Source organism: Crocodylus porosus, unplaced genomic scaffold, assembly GCF_001723895.1.
Source record: "Crocodylus porosus isolate Cpor-Errol unplaced genomic scaffold, CroPor_comp1, whole genome shotgun sequence".
Lineage (NCBI taxonomy): Eukaryota > Metazoa > Chordata > Crocodylia > Crocodylidae > Crocodylus > Crocodylus porosus.
The window spans coordinates 269138328-269158261 of record NW_017728886.1 but is presented as its reverse complement, the minus strand read 5'-3'; positions in this window follow the sequence as shown (position 1 = coordinate 269158261).

The window sequence follows — 19934 nt, the reverse complement described above, 5'->3', positions numbered from 1 at the left end:
GATTCTCAACCTGAGGCCATGAAAGCCTTTTAAGGGTTGCTCAATCTTAGCAAATGCTTATGCATGAGTCATAAAACAAAACCAGAGTTACGTGGGCTAATGCCTATGCATAATTCACAAGATAAACCCAGAGATTTCAAATCGGAGCCGTGGGGGCAAAGCCCTCCTGCTCTGCTCTGGGTTTGCTGAGCTTTTTGCAACCGATGAGCTGCTCTAGTAACTTTTCTGTAGTCAAAAACCCAACCAAAGCAAAGAGCTGGTATTTTCCAAGGGGCGTCTTGAGTCCAATGAGGACCCACTGCAGTATCTGTGCCACCTCCCTGCTTTGCAGTTGGGTCAAGACCAAGGCTTGATTTCATGCCTCTGGAGCCCCAGCAAGATGCCTCGGCCATCCTGCCACACTTCCCTGCAGCTGCAGACCCGGCTCCGTAGCCTTTGCTATCAGCACTTTATAGCTCATACTTAACATTAAGTCAACAAAGAGCTTGGAGGTACGACAACACCACAGCTGCTTTATTGCAGGAATTCAGATCCTTGCAACGCCCTGTTGACAACACTGTGTTCCCCACTCAATACCCGGTAGAAACCAGAACGATAAACTTATAATAAAATCAAGCCTCTGAACTGTGGCCAGCAAAACTTGTGTAACAGGGAGCTCAACCTAAGCTAGGGACTGGAGTCAGGCCCTGAGAGCAGCAATACTTTCGTGGCACAAAGACCTTATCTGATGCATTATATACTCCTGCTCCCCATCTGTCCTGGACTTAAAGGTCATCTCTGTTTCATAACAGGACCACACTTTGCAGAGCGATCTTATGCGGCTGGATAAAGGGTGCTACCGAGAAATTGCTCTGACATGTGCCTAGGTGACGCGTGGCAGTAGCTGAGCAGCTGTGGAGCTGTGACTTGCCTATGGCCATTGCACCCTCACTTCTATCTTGCCCTCCCACTACGTGTTGGCTGCAACTGCATTGATGTCGTGCGGCAGACTTTCCAGGTAGGATGTTGCCTCTCAGCCCTATTGCAACAAACATCCTGAAAAATGATAGCATTGCTTCTGAGAAGGTAGAGCCTTGGGTTTCTGATAGAATCGGGACCAAAAATTATCCACTGATCTAGCCAAGGAGGTACACTCCGGTTGGGATAAACTCTGAGGAGCAGCCTGGGTACACTACGGGCAAAGGCATAGATACTGAGGGACCCTGAGTATCGTGAAGCCATGCAGCCTTACTTTATAAAATAATTAGAAGGTGTTATAAAGGTAATTATTTGCTATTAATAATTGCCGCGTAATTGGATTTCTGCTATTTTTAACACGGCTGACTTAGTTGTGCAGAGCCTTCTAGAGCTGAGGTCTAGTTAACTGGAAAGCCTAATCACATCTTTAAGATGTGCTGTATCTCAGCAGCACTAAAAGGTCTCAGTCAAAATATCACGTACCATACCTGATATATTCAGGTATAGTACAAACCCGTCAGGTGGGGCAGCTGGCATGCTGAGACCCTGTACCCTGAGGACCAGTACCATCAGATCATAGGGAAGCAAGGGAGGTGGAGGCTGCTATTCAATCCCCCTTCAGTCTCCTCTTCTCCAGGCTAAATCAGCCAGTTCCCTCAGCCTCTCCTCACTGGTCCTGTCTCCGACCCCCAAACTATTTTCCTTGCCCTGCACTGGACTCTCTCCAATATGTCCACATCCATTCTGTAGTGGGGGCCACAGCTGGATACAGGATCCAGATGCGGCCTCCCCAGTGCTGAATAGAGGGGAGGAATCACTGCCCTCGATCTGCCGGCACCGCTCCTACCGATGCAGCCCAGGACGCCGGTCGCCTGCCTGGCACCAAGGACACACTGCTGGCTCTTGTCCATCTTCTTGTCCCCTGTCCCCCGCCCCGGTCTGATTCTGCAGAGTTGTTGCTTAGCTAGTTTGTCCCCAGCCTGTACTTGTTCATGGGAATTTTCAGTCCTAAAGGCAGGACTTTGCATCTGTCCTTATTGAACCTCAGAAGATTTCTTTTCATAGTTTCATAGTAGCTAGGGTCAGGAAGGACCTGAACAGATCATCTCACCTAAGGCAGGAGTGAATGCTGGGTTCACAAGACCCCAGACAGGAGATCATTCAACCTTCTCTTGAATTTGCCCAAGGCAAGGGCAAGGACCACTTCCCTGGGAAGTTGGTTCCAGATTTTGGCCACCCTAACTGTAAAACATTTCCTTCTGATCTCTAACCTAAACCTATTCTCCATCAGCTTATTACCGCTGCTCCTCGTCACCCCAGGTGGTGCTGGGCTCTACCTATTTGCTGCTGATCTCCCCTGATGAGTTTGTAGGCAGCCACCAGGTCCCACCTCAGCCTCCTCTTGTGGAGGCTGAACAGGTTCAGGTCCCGTCGCCTCTCCTCGTAGGGCCTGCCCTGCTGTCCCCGACCATGCGAGTGGCCTCCTCTGGACCCTCCCCATGCTGTCCACATCCCTCCTGAAGTGCGGCGCCCAGAACTGGACACAGTCCTCCAGCTGAGGCCTGACCAGTGCCGCACAGAGGGGGAGGATCACCTCCCTGGACCTGCTCGAGATGCATCTGTGGATGCATGACAAGGTGCAGTTTGGTCCATTTTGGTCCATTCTTCTAATGTATTGAGGTGTCTCTGAATCCTAGCGCTTCCCTCCAGCGTACTTACTATTCCCCCCAGCTTGATGTCATCTGCAAACTTGCTGTGGGTGCACTGCATCCCATCTGACAGGTCCTTGTAACTGTTTCAGAAAGAACCTTAGGGTAAATAAACCAGGGCATTTTTATGGGCAACATGTAGCTCCCATATACAGTGCAGGTCAGAGCCAGCCTGCCATCCATATATGCTAGACACACGTACTGTCCTAAGAAGTGCCATAGCTCATGACCTCGCCCCACACAGATCCTGACAAGGCTGGCAAATGGGGTGGAGGACAGCATGCCAACAACGTGCAATTCAGCAGCTGCAATTTGATTGAAAAAAATCCCATCTCAGAGAGTGCAGTGTAAATATAGTTGATGGAAGAATTTAAGAGAGGTGAATGTGAGGTGATGAATTGTTCCTGGTTCTAGTGGCAAGTCAGTCGTGCAGAAGGAGGACACATCCTGATGAATTTTGCCTCTTTTTCTGTTCCCACATTGGGCCCGAAAAAAACCCACTGAGGTTTCCCCAAATATTGCCTAGGTTGTTGCAGACAGGGTCGATCTGCCTGGAGAACGAGGTTGGACCTGATGACCTCCTGAGAGCCTCGCCAGCCCCACTTTTCTAGATTTCTAGGCAGTCTGATTGCATAGTGGTAGCCATCCTGAAATCCCCACCAGAACAAAGTCTGGGTTAACAACCCCCTGTCTTCCTTAAGCCTTGTTTTGCTTAAAAGATCTTTTATTTGCCTTTAGTGTAAAAAAAATAGGGCTGACATGGGATAGATATTGTACCTTAACTTCGTGCTGGCTGCTCTGCCCAGAGGGAAGCCCTTTCCCAAAAGATTTCAGCCGGTAGCTTTTGACCTGTAATGTATCCACAAGGAGTTTATCAGGAGTGATGAGTAGCCAACATTTGAGCGATTGGATTGAGTGGTACAGAGCCACATGGAATAATTCTGCTTTCTGACTGGATGGTCATAACTCTTAAAATGGTGTTTCAGAGGCAAAAAGGCAGGATTTGCAAACACCAATACATTGTTCCTCGGTATTCAGTGAAAGCTGGCTCTTTCTCTGCATGCTTTGTACTAAGTGGATCTACCTGAATTTACGCAGGGTGCATAGAGAGTCGGTGCTGTGCTTAGCAGAGAGGTGAGGAGTCTGTTGTCTTCATACAACACATCTCAAACCACAGTGTCTCTCCCTGGGTGCATACACACATACTAAGCCAAATTAAAATAAAGCTATTTAACTATGCCCACTTAACTAAGCCGACTTAAGTTAAGCCACATTCAGGGATTCACGCGTACATCTCCTTGACATGGTGGTAGCCATCTCATGAGCTAAGTCAGCTTAACTAATGTGGCTCAAGATAATGCACTTCAGGGCACATCTACACAAGCTGCTTTAAGGAGTGTTATCCAAATTTAAGGCGCATTAAGGTGCGTGTCTTCACATGCACACCCTTAATATGCTTTAAAAATGGTGAATTTAAGCTTTTCACACCTAAATTTGATACCTGCAAATGCAGGTATCAAATTTAGGCACGAATAGTTAAAGCGTATTAACGGATGCGTAGGTGCATTAAAGCGCACTAACGCTGTGTGGGTGGACTGACTTGTGACGAACTTTAGTAAGTGGGTCTACCTGAATTTACGCAGGGTGCATAGAGAACCTAACTTCAGTCCCACGTCAGTCCGCATACCATTAATGCCTGCATGGGTCAACGCCTGCCTAAACCCGCTTAATGCACATTAAGCTAATGCTCATTACATTTAGGTGCACTTAAATGCACATGTAGACACACCCTCAGAGGTGTATTATCTTGCACTGCATTTCATGTGTGTGCACGCTCTGACGGTTATGTCTGCTTTATAAAAGTTAAGCTGGTTTAACTGTCAGAAAGTTAGTACGTATTTACACACCACAAGTGGTATGTTAATATAAAGGTAGCTGTCATGGAAGGTGTCTCACATCCTGCATTGGCTCTCTTTCCCTCAAGTGGAAATTCAGTTTTCTTTTTTCTTTGTCTTTTTTAAACAAATGTTAATCCAGAAAAAAAATTTAATCCAGGCTGTAAAAGCTATGTTGGTTCTTTGTGGATGGAAGATGTCACAGAGGTGAAACAAGCTCTTATACAGTTTCAAGCTGAGATTTCATAGAATTGTAAACCATGGCTCTCAGGAGGTCCAACCCCCAGCTCCAGGCAGATCATCCCTGTCTAAACCATCTCAGCCAAGTGTTTATTCAACCTGCCGTTAAAAACTTCCAATAAGAGAGATCCAGCAGCTTTCCTATGTCATCTCCTTGGGACTTTAACCACCCTCATAGTTAGAAAACTAATACCCAATACCAAACCTGGCTTTGCCCCTGGTTATTTCAGCCCATTATCATTGTCCTGTCCAGGTGGACACCGAGAATAGTTGAATTGCGACGCCTGACATTTGCAGTAAGATACGGACTGGGAATGAATTGGTACAGGAGGATGTGGATACAGGTGAGGGGGTCAAAAAAAGGAGATGGGTGAAAGCAGAGAACTGCTTTGCTCCTCAAGGCAGCTGAAGGCCTCTGTCTAGTCACAGAAAGGCTGTAGAAATGGCAGCACAGTGCTAGCTTTCACGTGCACTGTCTCGATTGTGACCGGGAAGGAGAAGCTGTTGGCTGCAGATGGTCTCCTGAGACGATCCTTAGCTAGCTCGTGGCCTCTCTTGCTAACTCTGAATGAAGAGGCATGAATATATCACCAATGCAGTGCTCTATGAACAGGACTGAGACTCACCAAACTCATTTCTGGAAGTTCACCAAGTAGCACTTGGATGGTAAAGACCACGGGCTAAGCCTCGTTTAGACCTGGCAGCCCAGTCAATAGCCCACTCTCACACTAGACAACTGCTTTAAGTCCCACATCTCGCACACCAGCCCCATGGAGCTATCTATGGAAGGGGAAGGGGAGGCTTGTGAAATAGGAGTGGAGATGCAAAGACTAGGAGGGAACAAAGCCACAAACCAATGTTGATAATGGAGTGAAAGCAGCTGTGCTCTATAGAGAAGGTTTTGCATAAGGTGACTTGCAAGGGCTCTGGATCAAGGAAAGGAAGGGAAGTGAAAATCCAAGGGGATACTGTTAATTTTATATTTATCTCAGGTATCCAAGTTGTAGCCATATTGGTCTAGAGGAAAAAAGGCAAATCAGGACTCATGGTACAGGTGGTATATTTTATTCCAACTAGATTTTTGCCAAAAAAAAATAATTCTTTAATTGCAAGCTTTTGGGCACAAACCCTGAAGAAGAGTGTTTGTGCGCAAAAGCTTGCAATTAAAGATTTTTTCTTTTTTTTTTTTCTAATAAAAGATATCACCTCTGCCATGAGCCCTGATTCCTTTTCCCCACTATTTATGTACCCTCCATACTTGCTTGAGAGAGCTCTGCTTTGAGTCACTCTGCTCCTCTGCATACAGGTTATGTTCAATCTGCCATGCTTGCAACCTACTGCTCTTCCTTTGTCTTCAGGTTCAAACTGTTGGGCTACCTTTACAAAGAATACACTGGCTTCTTTTGTTGCTTGGCAATCAATGCACTGAAAAACCCCTCATCAAACTGTTGGGAGTAAGGCCAGAAAGGACCATTATGACTTGCATGTCTGAGGTCCTGCATAACGCAGGCCAGAGGTCTCCATCCAGGAGCTTTGGCACAGAGCTCTTGATTTGTGTTTGAGTTCGAGCAGATCTTTAAGGAAGACATCAACCCTATTTAAAAGGCATCAAGTTGATGGATGATCCCCTCCTTACCCAGGCAGCTTGTACCCTCATCTTCTGTCTAGCCCGTGTTTCTAGCTGAGTTTCAGTTTCCATCCACTTGATCCCATCTTGCTGTATTCTGCCAAATTCAAGAGAGATCGACTGCCCGGACTCTCCTCCCCTTGCAGTGCCACTGTCTATAAGCTCATGACTTTAGATTAACATGACTAACCATTTCCGATTGCAAATCAAGTCAGATCTTACCCTTCTCTTGATAAAGCAAATAGATTGATCTTCCTATGCCCCCTGGATTTCTAGACCCCAAATCATCCTTGCAGTTTTCTTCTTGCCCGTGATCTGCTTGTTGCATCTCTAATTTAGTTTTGTTTTGAGTCTTTCCCATGTATCCCTAAAACTTTGCTGGTTTCTTGTTCTTTTTGTGGGTGCCATATACTTATGTGCACTTCATACGTCCCATTTAAACTCCTGGCCTTAAACCAGTTTGGTTCCATAGCTTTTGTTGGAGTTACACAACTTGGGGCGGGAGAAGTGCCTGGGTACCATCCTCAGTCGTGATATTGCAGCTCTTGCTCAGTAGCAACTAGAAGTCTGCCATGTACTAATGGCAGCTCATTAGGTGAGACAGGGGATGACCTCTCAGGCCATCAGGATATCAACAACCAGCTGATGAGCTGCGCGTTTTCCTTCCACAGCTTTCTCTCTGCAATGCCGTGTGTGCAGCACTGAAACCGGCAGCTGTAGCAGTCCGACCAACTGCTCCGAAACCGATCGCTACTGCATAACGTTGAGTATCAGTAAGTCCCAGCATCCCTTGTGCTTACAGCGGGATCCTGGAGCAGGATGGGTTCAGGCAAAGCCTACGCGGATTCAGCTGCACGATGAGAGCGTTGCTTAGGGGGCAACTGGGACTGGAAACTGGGAATCCACGAGACCCATCCTGCATCTCATCTAAACTGTTGATGTTGACCCTGAGCTAGGTTAAGAGTTTGTTGAGGTAGGGGTTATCTTTGTCTTCTCACTCTGTATCTGCACCAAAGTTAATAGATGTACAGGGTGCAGGATTTTCAGTACACTGGCCATCTCCACCTTCCTGACCCTCACTAACTCTGGATGAAGGCAATGAGAAGGAGGGAACTGGTGGGGGACACAGCCAGCATCTTTGATTTGGGGACTGTGTCTATGGGCGGATCTAGGATTTTGAAGGGGGGGGCGAGGTGCATCGTCACAGATAAAACAACACATTTTTATCCAGTTAAAAAGAAACGAGAAGCTTTACAACTGTGCTAGAGGCCTAAGATTGTAGCATTCAGTTTAAAGTTAATGCAAAAACAAATGTAAGTTCATTGGAGTGAGATAAAAGCAATCTGCAGGGCTGTGAAATAGGAGCTTCATGACCAGGAGCAGGTCACAGAGAGCAGAACTAGGGAAGAGAGGCTAGCTTGGTTGTTGGAGCATCACGGTCATTACAAAGAAGAGGGGGTCGTTAACACCTGGGGAATGAAGAGTGTAGAAGGGATCAGGTAGTTGATAAAGAGCTACAAAGTCAATGGATTCCCTCAGCACGGCCTCACTAGAAATGCTGCTGCCACTGCCAGGCAGTTGGTTTTAAAGTTTAGGTGGAGCAGGAATCAAAGTGGGGTACAAGCGCAACCCCCACCAGATCTGCCCCTGAGTGCATTGAGGTTCACAGAAACAGAGAAAATGAGGGTTGAAGGGACCTCAGGAGATCACATCTAGTCCAACCCCCTGCTCCAAGCAGGACCAGCCCCAACTACATCATCCCAGCCAAGGCTTTGTCTACCTGGGTCTTCAAAACCTCGAAGGATGGAGACTCCACCAGCTCTCTGGGTAACCTGTCCCAGTGCTTCACCACCCTCCTAGTGCGAAAGTTTTTCCTAATTATCCAACCTCAACTTCCCTTGCTGCAGCATGAGCCCATTGCCCCTTGTCCTGTCCTCTGCCCCCACTGAGACCAGCCCAGCTCCGTCCTCTGTGCAGCCCCCCGGCAGGGAGGTGACGGCTGCTGTTCAATCCCCTCTTAGCCTTCTCTCCTCCAAGCCCAGCTCCCTCAGCCTCTCCTCACAAGGACAGGCATATAGATTAAGGGTGACTCTAGAGCCACATCCGTTGCTGCTGAATGACCCTGAATTACTGAATTACACCAGTTAACCCAGTTGGCTTTTTAACCTCAGCATCAGACGGAGAGGTTGTGACCTTGCCTTTTGGGTGCAAGTCTGGCCATGGTTCATGCCTGCCATTATGACGTGAGGTGAAACTCCTGGAGTGGGTGCTTACAACCAGTCACAGCCTGGGATCCCACTAGAGGTCCTGTGCTCCGGGGTTCAGGATGGCTGGGTGGAGTTTCACAAATCTCTTCGTTGCCTGTTTAACCAGGAACTAGTGAATGTGTCTCCTGGGAAAAAGAGATAACCCCATGGTTTTCTGAACCTAATGGCATTTAGGGTCAGTCCATGTGATGGGGGAAAAATGGTTGAGGAGACTTTTAAAGAACATTTAAATGCTGATTCCTTCCCTCTTTCTTCCCTGATTTAGACCTCAACTCCATGTATTTCCTGAAGAACTGTTCCTCCGCATGCCTCCTTACCGCAGGTCAACCTTATCTTTGCTGCTGCCAGACTGATCTGTGCAATGGGGCTAATGGCGTGAGACATGGCTGCTTTGCCTTGGTAATGTGCATATTTGCTGGCTTCTTTAGCGCCTCTTTCAAGACTGAAGTGTGATGTGCTGGGCAGAGTGGGCTTTGCCCCACGAGCCAAGGAAGACTTAAACCTTCTTTCTGCATAATGGTCACTTGGGACCAAATGAGTCTTTTCTGCCAAGCATTATTTCAGATCCCATCACCAAATAGCATTTCTGTTAGGTGACTGTGACCTCACTGTCAAGTCCCATCTCTCTTACCAGGTCCGTAGCATTATCTTCTGGCTCCTTGGGAGATGGGAGACTTATGAAACTCAGCTGAACAGTCCTATATCTACATTTGAAACTACCAGGAGAGGCAGGGATGTGTTGACTGGAGTCACCTGGAGAGAGTTACTTCATTTACATGGCTTATTTCCTGGTGAACGCGATACAGAAATGAAGCTTAGGATTCACTGACAAATATTCAATTCAAAATAAATCTATTTCCAGTCTGTTCCCAGGTGTGAGGCCATTTATTTCTGTGACGTCTCGGCAGGGAAGTGTTGATCCCCAGGAGCACATGTTAGACCATAAGGTAGGAGAGACTGGGCCCAGACCAGAGTGACTCATCTCCAGCCATCCTGGTTTTGTCTAACGCCCCCCAAATAAGAGACTAGTGCCCAGATTCCAGCAGTTATGCTGCAACTGCCCATTTTGGGGAAAGAGGGTTTTTTGAGCAAAGTCTCCCCGGTGGCTTAGGAAATCCATCAGCTCTGGAGTTGTTGATGATGTAGGACAAGGTATACAAGGCCATATCTTCAGAGTTGCTGAGCTTCCCGTGCTACCAATGGGAGTAAATGTAGTTCATCATCTCTGGAAATTGGGAACTCTGTATTCTCTGGCTCCAGCCGGCCTTTGCATACGCCATGCTTTTTGCCCCTTCTTGCACTGCAACAGCATGACTGTTTGCACCAGTGGGTTTTCCGGCTGCTTTAAAAATCTTTCTGGCACATGAAATTAAAACTCCTCAGGTGTAGTTTAGTTTGGCTTGCTGGGAATTGAAGTGTCTGTGCAAACACAAAGGCACTCAAAGGTGTGTAAGGAGCCCTTTGTCCACCAGATGGCACCGCGACTTTTTTTGTAGTTCACACCTTCAAATTGCTTTGGCTTTGGAATTGCTTCTGCTTTTTTTTCTTTAGCTTGTGTGGTTTGCCAGCTCCCCACTTCCACAGCTGCATGGCAGGGCCGGGGGGCAGGGGGTCAGTGCCGGACTGTCCCGTTCTCCTGCAGCACTGGCCAGGGACCTGGCTTAATTCATTTGAGAACCTAGTATGTGTAAGCATAAACGCTACACTCCAAAATAAAGAAGTTTAAATTGTATAAAACTGTTTAATTTAATGGGGATTAAAACTGTGGTGTGTCCAGGCACCCAGCTTCTCCTACTGGTAGGACCCAGGTGATGTTACTTACCCAGTATTGTAAAACAGGTCGATGGGCACAACTGCAAAATGTGAAGAGATCCATTTTACTTTTGCTCTCCCCAGGCTGCTGCTTCTCCTCTTGTCTGTGTCATAAGCTACATATATTTCCAGATGGCTCTTTCCTTTGCTGCAGTGAGGTCCTCCTTCATACAGGTCTCACCGAGGAGTTGGCAAACGAGCGGGTGCTCCATGACCGGGCACTTCAGCACATTCGCATGTATTTGTGTGCTCCCCAGCCTAACTGCATTCGTTTCAGGCAGTTACTCCTAATTCATGCTGGGGTTGGGCTCACAACTGGCTGCAAACCATACGGCCAGTCGTGCGCACAATATGAACACCAAATAAACGAGTAGCTCTGAGAGCCCTAAGTTTCCAGGCGACGGGCTATTTTACAATGTTCATATGGTTTATTAGCCTGAGGAATGGCAAACGTTCACTGTATAACAGATTAAGGGTCCAACTTTTGAGAACGCATGGACAGCCCACTGTTTTGCATGGGATGGAGACTGATTACGAAGCTAACACATTCGTTCCCAAGATACCCCAACACAGCCATACAGAAACAGAAGTCTACACCTGTAAATAATGGGAATGAAAGCCAACACATGCATAACAATTAGCCCGCTCCTTCCTTCCTTCTTGGGATTTTAGGCTGGGGCAATTTTTGTTTTGTTCTCCTGACAACAGGTGGTGCCACGCACAGCCCCATTTCACCTTGGCTTCGGCAAGCCACATTCAGCTTCCTCCACCTGCAGGGACATGGACTGAAATGCCGAGCGTGGAGGAGATGGGGATGAACTGGGACCCCCAAAGGATAAAATAGTGTTGGACAAAACCCCTCCTCTTTTCCTTTTTAAAATAAGCCACTTGATGGCTTTGTTTTTGCCCTCCTCATTCTCTCTAGGCTCAGTGAGAAGAGATGCAGATACACAGGCATTTTTTGCCCCTGCATCCAGGACCTGAAAGAGGGCAGTGGGTAAGTAACCACATGACAATGAAGCTAGACACTTCTCCACCCCTCTATGCTATTGAGCTGTAACTCTTCTTAGTGAGAAATCAGAGATTAAGAGCTCCTTTGGAAGTCCATGGGAGGGGAGGTGTATATTATACAAACTTAAAAAAAAATCAACAGGAAAAGTCCTACCACAACGAAAAATCAAAATATCTGAAAATGCCAAAATGGGATGTTTGACATCAGTGGAATAGCTGAATTGCTGCGGTGGATACTCACCATCACTACACCAAAATGCAGGAACCACATAGAGAGACCCAAGCTCACTTGGGTACTGAGCGCTGTGGCTGTATTAGCACACTGCTCTGCGCAAGGTACTTAGAGCTGCTAAGAAACATGGTATAATCCCCGTGGCAATGCATAGCTTGCTAGCATCACCGCAGTGTCTCCAGTCACACGTTACACTTAGAACGTGTTAACTGCACTAAAAATGCAAGAGCCCACGTGTTCAAGAAGTAAAATGTGGGCTAAGCGCAACTCCATCCTTGCAACGTTATAATGTTTTGTGGGATATTGGTGGTAGCCAGGTTGGTCTAAGCAGACCAGGTTCTTTGGGTAGATGCACTATCTTTTATTAGACCAACTAAATAGTTTGAGAAATAGTTGTCTGCAAGCTTTTGGGCACAAACACCCTTCTTCAGGCAGCGGACTGGAATTGCTGCACCCTCCACCTCTGTAGCGGGTCTAATAAAAGAGATCACATCTACCCAAAGAAACTGGTCTGCCAATGCTTTATGGGAGAGGTCTCTCCAGATCATATTAAGCAACGTGCTCAGCTATTATCAGACTGCTGTATGGAAATAACACGACTTCAAGACAATTAGCTGATTGCCAGTCCCAGCACAGCCAGTTCAAGACCCCCGGGCGGTGCTGGGACAGGGATTAGGCACAGCCCTCCAACAGGGGCCAGTGCAATGCTCCCCAGGGACCTGTGAGAGGGATTTGTAGGGGCCTGGGAGTTGTTATAGGATTGGCTTTGCCTTCTCGCTGCCCTATTGCAGGGAGATTACATTCCCTCCAAGCAAAGTGTAAGTGGCCCGTGGGTTAGCCTGAGTGGCTAATACACCTTAAACCGATCATCATCTGGGGCTGTGCTAGGATTTGGCCATGTGCCAGCTCACACGTGGCAAACATGCACTTATCTTCCCTTGCCTGGCTACACCTGGACAAAATGCCGAGCAGTGGTTGCAAGGAATCTCTCAGTCTCCATGCTCAGAAGTGAATCCTCAGCCCAAGGACAGAGCCGGAGAGACTGCAAAGCTCTGCTAACTGGAGGCTTGTGAAGTCGGCCTCAGATACAGCTGGATCTTTGCCATGCAGCAGAAGGAAATCGTATGAGACCAATTAGCAGCAAGAAAGCCGCTCAGAGGAACCGGCTAATGAGTAACGAATGGGTGGGAAAGCTGTCAAGAGTGCTAGAAGGGTGGGGCGGGTGATGGCATTATCCCCCAAGGGCAAACAGGACTTTTTCATTACATTTTTGCAGACTTCGCTCATTTAGAAAGCTGATTCCTGTCACTGGAGTCAATGGGGCAAAAAGCAGTCTAATTTATCTCTATCTCTCTAGGTCTGCCTGTGATTTGGCCAGCCTAGTACCCCAAGTGCCTATGTAGTGCAGGGCTGTAGGTTGGAGCTGTGTTGATCTAAGGACATAGGCAGACAAGAAGAATTTTTCCAACTGTTTAAGTTGGTCTAATAAAAGATATCCGATTTACCCAAAGATCCTTGTCTGTCCATATACAGCATGGCATATGATTGAGGGGTAGGAGGGAAATTTCACAGTACCGTAACCTATAGCACTTCTTGGATATATGCCTACAGATGGCTTTGCAAACATCAGCTCATCCCCAGGGGTGCTTGACATTAAAATGACTTGCCTTGTATTTTCATGCAAGCTCAAGAGTAATAAGAGCATTTGAATGTGTGTCTTGTTGGGCATCCTGTTCCTCAAGTTAAATCAATCAATCAATCAAGACTGCTGTATGCAAATCTCCATAATAAAGATGGGGAAACTCAGGCCTGGGACACGAAATGACAGGTCGAAGGTGAGATGTGAATCAGTGGCAGCTCTGCAAATAGAGCTCATGAAGACTTATCTCTTGGCACTGAGCTCCTTTGTACTGCTTCTAGCACCTCGTGTGTTTATCAGCGATGTTCAGAAAGGACCTTAATAAAGCAGAAACAGTGTCGACAGGTTAAATCATTCAAGCTGTGCAATGCCGTTCTATTTCTGGCTCTTTTACTATCTTGCTGTGTGACTTTAGGACAAGTTAGATCACCTCCTGGCATCTCAATTAGAGATGATAACATTGGCGTGTCGATAGTCATAGTGCAGACTATACCACGGCAGGCTGTGTGACACGATGTGAAGTGCTATGATGTCATATTCACAGATACTGCAAGCAGGCCGTACAAAATCAAGACACCAGCATGAAAAATAAACATAAAATCGAAGACGAATATTTCATTTTGAAATAGAAAGACATGGGAATCCTGAAACAAAAGAAAGTTCCATTTTCTGTGTCTACAGAAAAAGACAGTATACAACATGCCATGGGGGTTGCTTGCATCCCATAGCAAAAGAACTGCTGCAACCTCCGCCTTTGCTAGTGGTTGCATTCCTTGAAATAGCTCTGGAAAGTGAATTGTGAATAGATCAGACACAGAAGACTCATTGCCTATATGATTCTTACGCTGGGTAAGAGTTAAAAAACCCCCAAACAGCTTTTGTAATAGCATCTACTTTTGTTGTATAGCAGTTCCCTACCATAAGGGGTACAAGAGGCCTGCTTTTCTTCCTGCATCTGTGTTATGGTCAAATATGGGAATCAATTAGAAATGTGTGTGTGTGTGTGTGTGTGTGTGTGTGTGTGTAAATAAATGATCAGAATACCAGGAAGTGCTAAACCAGCTCGTCCAGGCGAGGCAGACACCTGTTCAAACTCTGCACCAGCACCCAGGAGCTGCCAAGAGGTAATGTTTTATTCTAAATTGCAGTCTAGTGAGTGGTTCTGCGTGTATGTCTCAGCAAATAAATGCTTTGACATTACCAGAAGAAGCAACTTGACCCCCGTCATGTAGCCACAGCACTTTTCCCTTCAGCTCTTGCTTTCTAATCTCAGAACCTAAGGGCGCCTGGCGAGGCCACCTCCAAACCAACATGGACCAAGTCAAATAGGTTTTACATTAAAGTTTTCTTTTTTCCGCCCAATGAAAAATAGTTTCCAATCCATTTTGACACCATATTCATTTTTTTCTTTCTCCTGTAACTTAGTGGCTTCAACCGGAGCAAAATAAAACAGATGCTGGGTGCGTCTACATGAGACACTTACTGTGCATTAGCCTAATAATGCTGCGCAGTAGTGTGGTGGTTAAAAACCGTGCTAATAGCCTACTGCACAGGGCTATTAGGCTGATGTGCAGTAAGCATCACAAAGTAACTGCATAGTAACTCTAGCTACTGTGCATTAGGTTAGTACTTCATTAAGCAAGCACTAAACTAAATGCACAGTAACTAAGGCACATTAATGAACATGTAGACACATCCACTGATTCCAAAATGGGGTGCACTTCATCTTTGAGGATTTTGGATTCTCATTTAGACCTGAACCAAAGCCTTGATTTAGCAAGGTGTTTTAGCCCATGCTTGACTTTAAGCATAGAGAAGTGGGGCTGGAAGGGACCTCCAGAAGTCACATTTAGTCCATCCCCTGCTGAAGGCAGGATCATCCCTATCCAAACCATCCCATACAAACCATCATTTAAACTCTACATAAGACTACTGTCAACAGCTATGTAGCCTAACGTGTACAATGCCCTGAGTGACCTTATAAGACTTCCATAACTTAATTAGTTCAAGGCCCCCAGTAGTTTAAGGGAAGAGAAATAAACATTCAACCTCAGCCACGGGAAAGCTACTCTAGCATTCATAACTAGGCAGCACTGAGAAATGAATGCAGCATCTCAGACGCAGCTGGATGGGTTATGGTCTGTCACAGGATGAACACGAGCAGCTAGTGCAATGCTGTAGTCAATGAGCTGATAGCACACTGGGTGCATTAGCTGATGCGTCGCAAGCCGGGCTGAGGAAGTGATACTTCCTCTCTACTCAGCGTTGGTGAGACCCAGCTGGAGTCTTGCGGCCACACTTCACAAAAGACATGAAAGGGTCCAGAGAAGGGCCATGAGAAGGATTAAGGGCCTGGACGACAAACCTAAGGGATCTGGGACTGTTCAGCCTGGGGAAGAGAAAACTGAGGGGGGACGTGGTGGCCATCTGTAAGTATGTAAGAGGTGAATATCAGGAGCTGGGAAAAAAACTGTTCACTAGGGCACCCCAGCAGAGGACGAGGAGCAATGGCCATCAACTGTTAGAGGATGGTTTCTGGTTGGATGAAAGGAAGAATGTCTTCACGGTAAAGGTATCCGCCATCTGGACTAGACTTCCCTAGGAGGGGGTGCAGTCCCCAACCTTGGAAGTCTTCAAGAGCAGACTGGACAGACGCCTTGCTGGGATCATTTCATCCCACTGGACTCGATGATCTCCCGAGGTCCCTTCCAGCCCTAATGTCTATGAAATCTATGAAATCTCAGCAGTATTCCTGCCCAGAGCTGGGGGGTTGGACTCGATGATCTTTTGAGGTCCTTGCATTTCTATGCTTCGATGAACCGTGCCGGCAGAAGAACAAATGAGCTTAAACTAACCAGGAACACATTCAGATTGGGAATTAGAAAGAGGTTTCCAATCACCAAAGCAGTGAGATTCCTCTCGGTCGCATGGGAGTGGGAGAGGATGGGAAAAGACTGACCGGGCAGCAGCATTGCAAGGGCAGATGTGCAGGTTTGGCAGATCATAGATGCCACAGGAGTCAGGCATGTGATACTGTTGAAAAAAACAACCACATGCACATGCGCACACACAGATGCATGCACACGCACGACATCTTGGGTTGCATGACCAGATGCACTGGTGCAAGTCATGGGGAGATGACAGGACCACTCTAGTCAGTGCTGGGTAGGCCCTAGGTTTGGACACCACGTTTTAAGAAGGATGTAAAGGAAGTGGAAACAAACCAGAAGCAAAGCAGCAAAGATGCTCAAGAGTTTGGGATGCAGCCTCATAAGGAAACGTTGAACAAGGTGGCCATCATGGTCCACCTGCTTCACCTGTGGTGGGTTTGGGTGTTGTGTTGTGTGGTTGTGTCGAGGTTGACGGTGTAGTTTTGCTAATAGATTCAATGAGTGGGTTTGTATAGGACGGCTTGGGTAGGGGTGATCCTGCCTTAGGCAGGGGTTGGACTAGATGAACTCTGAAAGTCCCTTTCAGCCCCGCTTCTCTATGACTTTATGAACGGGGTGTGTTTACTTTGGAGAAAAGAAGATTAAAGGGGAACCGGACAGCAGCTTTCAACTACCAGCAAGGCTGCCATAAAGAGGGAGAAGGCCACAAGAGACAGGACGTGAGGTCATGGGTTTATAGTGCAGTGAGGAATATCCTGATTAAATTATTTCTCTAAAGTCTGCCAGAGCAGTAGGACAGAAGAACAAGCTGCCTGGTGGGATCTCCTTCGATTGAGGCTTTGGAGAAGTGGGGGGATGGCCTGGTGCCAGGACCCAGACCAGATAGTCCTTGACATCCTTTCGAATCCTAAGCTCTAGTAGGAGAAAAAAGAAACAGATTAATAAAACTTTAAAACTTTTAACCTGCAGTTTTGGCTTTATGCATGAGGCAACTGGGGTTTCGAACAGCCCATGGTAGAATTGTGTCATCTGTCAAACTTGGCCTTGCCATCTGACTATACCAGGGTCCAGGGGAGGCCGAGATGGGTGACGATTGCGCTCTACAAATCCTTCTGTAGGATAAACACCGTGCGGGGAAGAGAGCGATTTAAGCAACAGGATAATGCCGGCACGAGAATGAATGGGTATGAAGTGGCCAGAAATAAAATTAGGGTGGAATTGTCTAATCCTGTAGATGCAAGAGGGCTGGGGACACACTCCCAGAGGAGAAGTGGGAGCAAATATCTGCAGACTTTTAAGATGCAACTTGATCAGCATGGGAAAGATGGCTACCTGTGATGTCAGGGGACTGGAGTCAATAATATCCTGTGCCCTTAGGTAACTTGTGGTATAAGAAGCAATTTGAAGTGCAAAAAGCAGTGATGTTTTAGTAACGCGAGGTCTCAATTATGCCTTTGCTTTTACCTCTCCCTGTCAGCATTCATCTGTTGGATTAAGCAACCGGGAATCATAGCATCTGGTCCCCAAGGCTTTGTGGGACTGCCCAGTGCTTTGCCCACGCGAAGCACTTGCATGTGCTTTATGGACTAAAATAAGGGTGAATTCTCAACCAGATCTGCTGGTGCAAGACAGGGACTGCATGAGGGAGATGGCTACTGCTTTCAGGCTCTGTAGTTTGGCCTGTCCCAAGACCTGGACTAGGCTAGATGAGCCCAGGACCTGCCTCAGGTTTGGGGGTCAGTGGGTGGAGAAGTTGCTGTCATCTGCTGAGAGCTGTTTTCACTGGAAGCAATGGCAAATAGGGCAAGAAGCAGGCTTCATAGGTAATTACTTAGCCTGCTAATAACACGACCGACCAACATTTCCATTATGGACCCAGATTTGCCCCAACCCCTGATGGAGTTCACAGTTCCCTAATTAGCAGTAATCAGGACTCCTGGTAGAGATGATATCTTTTATTAGACCAAGAAGATTTTTGCAAAAAAACCCCAAACAATTCTTTAATTGCAAGCTTTCGGGTGCAAACGCCCTTCCTCAGGCATCGGAGAAGAGACTGTAAAAGTTCTAGAAATATAAGTTCATATTTCATAGGATTTCAATAGATGGAAAACTCCTCCGGCCAGTCAGTAAGTTATTGACCTAAACAGATACCACTTTTCAAGGAGCCAAATGTTGTGGTAACTCTCTGCCCTCCCCAGTTTTCTTATCAGCGAGTGCCATGCCCTCTGCAAACTTCCAGTCACCAGCTTTCCTTACCCAAGACATGTTAGTAGGTTTGACAGCACTGGAGAATCACGGCACCAGTTACCCAGAAAAGCAAGAGGATTTCAGCGATCCCGACAGCGTGCTTGAACACTTTCAGGACTGAAAAGGGCCCTCGGTGACTGCCTTCCCAACCCCCTTTCACTGCAGGCACGGAGGATAATTAGCAAAGCCATGCAAGAACGGGGATGAGCCCTTACCCAAACAAACAGGCAGATGAGAAACCTTCCTATTCATATGGCTTATGCAATACATCTGATTTAGTTGGTCTGTAACAGTGCACACGTCTACTGGGTTTCTACACATCGAGAACGTGTCGTGAACATTGTTCTGTGCCAAAGACTATTTGCATTAGATCACCTTTCAGATGTACCAGTGCATCGGCTCGTCTAGCACATATTGTTCTGGGCCATTTAATACCAGGGGCTATATGAATCACACGCCTCATCCTGCTCCTGCCTAACAACAAAGTAAACACAATCAGATATGCTCACCTTCAGAGTAAGTACATCTAGTTCTCAGTCTGACAGGTGGGGAGCATGAATACTGCACACCAAGGGCACAGGGGTGGACCTTTCATGAGATAATACTTTGGGGATACAGGAAATTATCGGTGATTTTGTTCATAAGCATAGTCATAAGCAATGATTGCTTCTTTTGTTCATATGCAGCAAAGGGGCAATGTCAAAATATGGAAGTCCGGTGCATGAACAATGAGAATTTATAGAAACTCATTAAAAAAGGCCTGCAGAGGTATTGCTGGCTTGTAGCTCATAGTATACCCCCTCAGCTGAAGAGCCGGGAACCTGAATGGGGCTTTATTAGTTCAAGCACAGTTGAAGATCTGTGGGCTTATAACACTTGCCATGTTCCTGTTAGTAGCCTTGTGCGTGAACCCTGATTTCTAACCTGAAGAAATAGCGATCTCGTATCACTTGAAATGAAGCAAGCAAACTGGTGGCAGCAAAGTCACAGAATCACAGAAGTGGGGTCGGAGGGACCTGGTAGATCTTCAAGTCCGACCCCCCGCCTGGGCCGGAGAAAACCGGGCTCAAATGATCCCAGCCAGGTAGGCATCCAGCCTCTTCTTAAAGCCCCCCAGGGTAGTTTCCAGCACCACTTCCCTTGGAAGTTGGTTCCCGATCCTAGCCGCCCTGACCATGAAGTCGTTCTTACGGATGTCTAATCTACACCTCCTCTCCAGCAGCTTGTGGCCGTTATTCCTTGTTACTCTGGGGGAGCGCTAGGGGAAACAAGGTCTTTCCCAAACCCTTCTGGTCCCCCTCGTGAGTTTATAGGTGGTCACCAGGTCCCCCCTCAGTCTCCTCTTGTGGAGGCTGAACAGGTTCAGGTCCCGTCGCCTCTCCTCGTAGTGCCTGCCCTGCTGCCCCC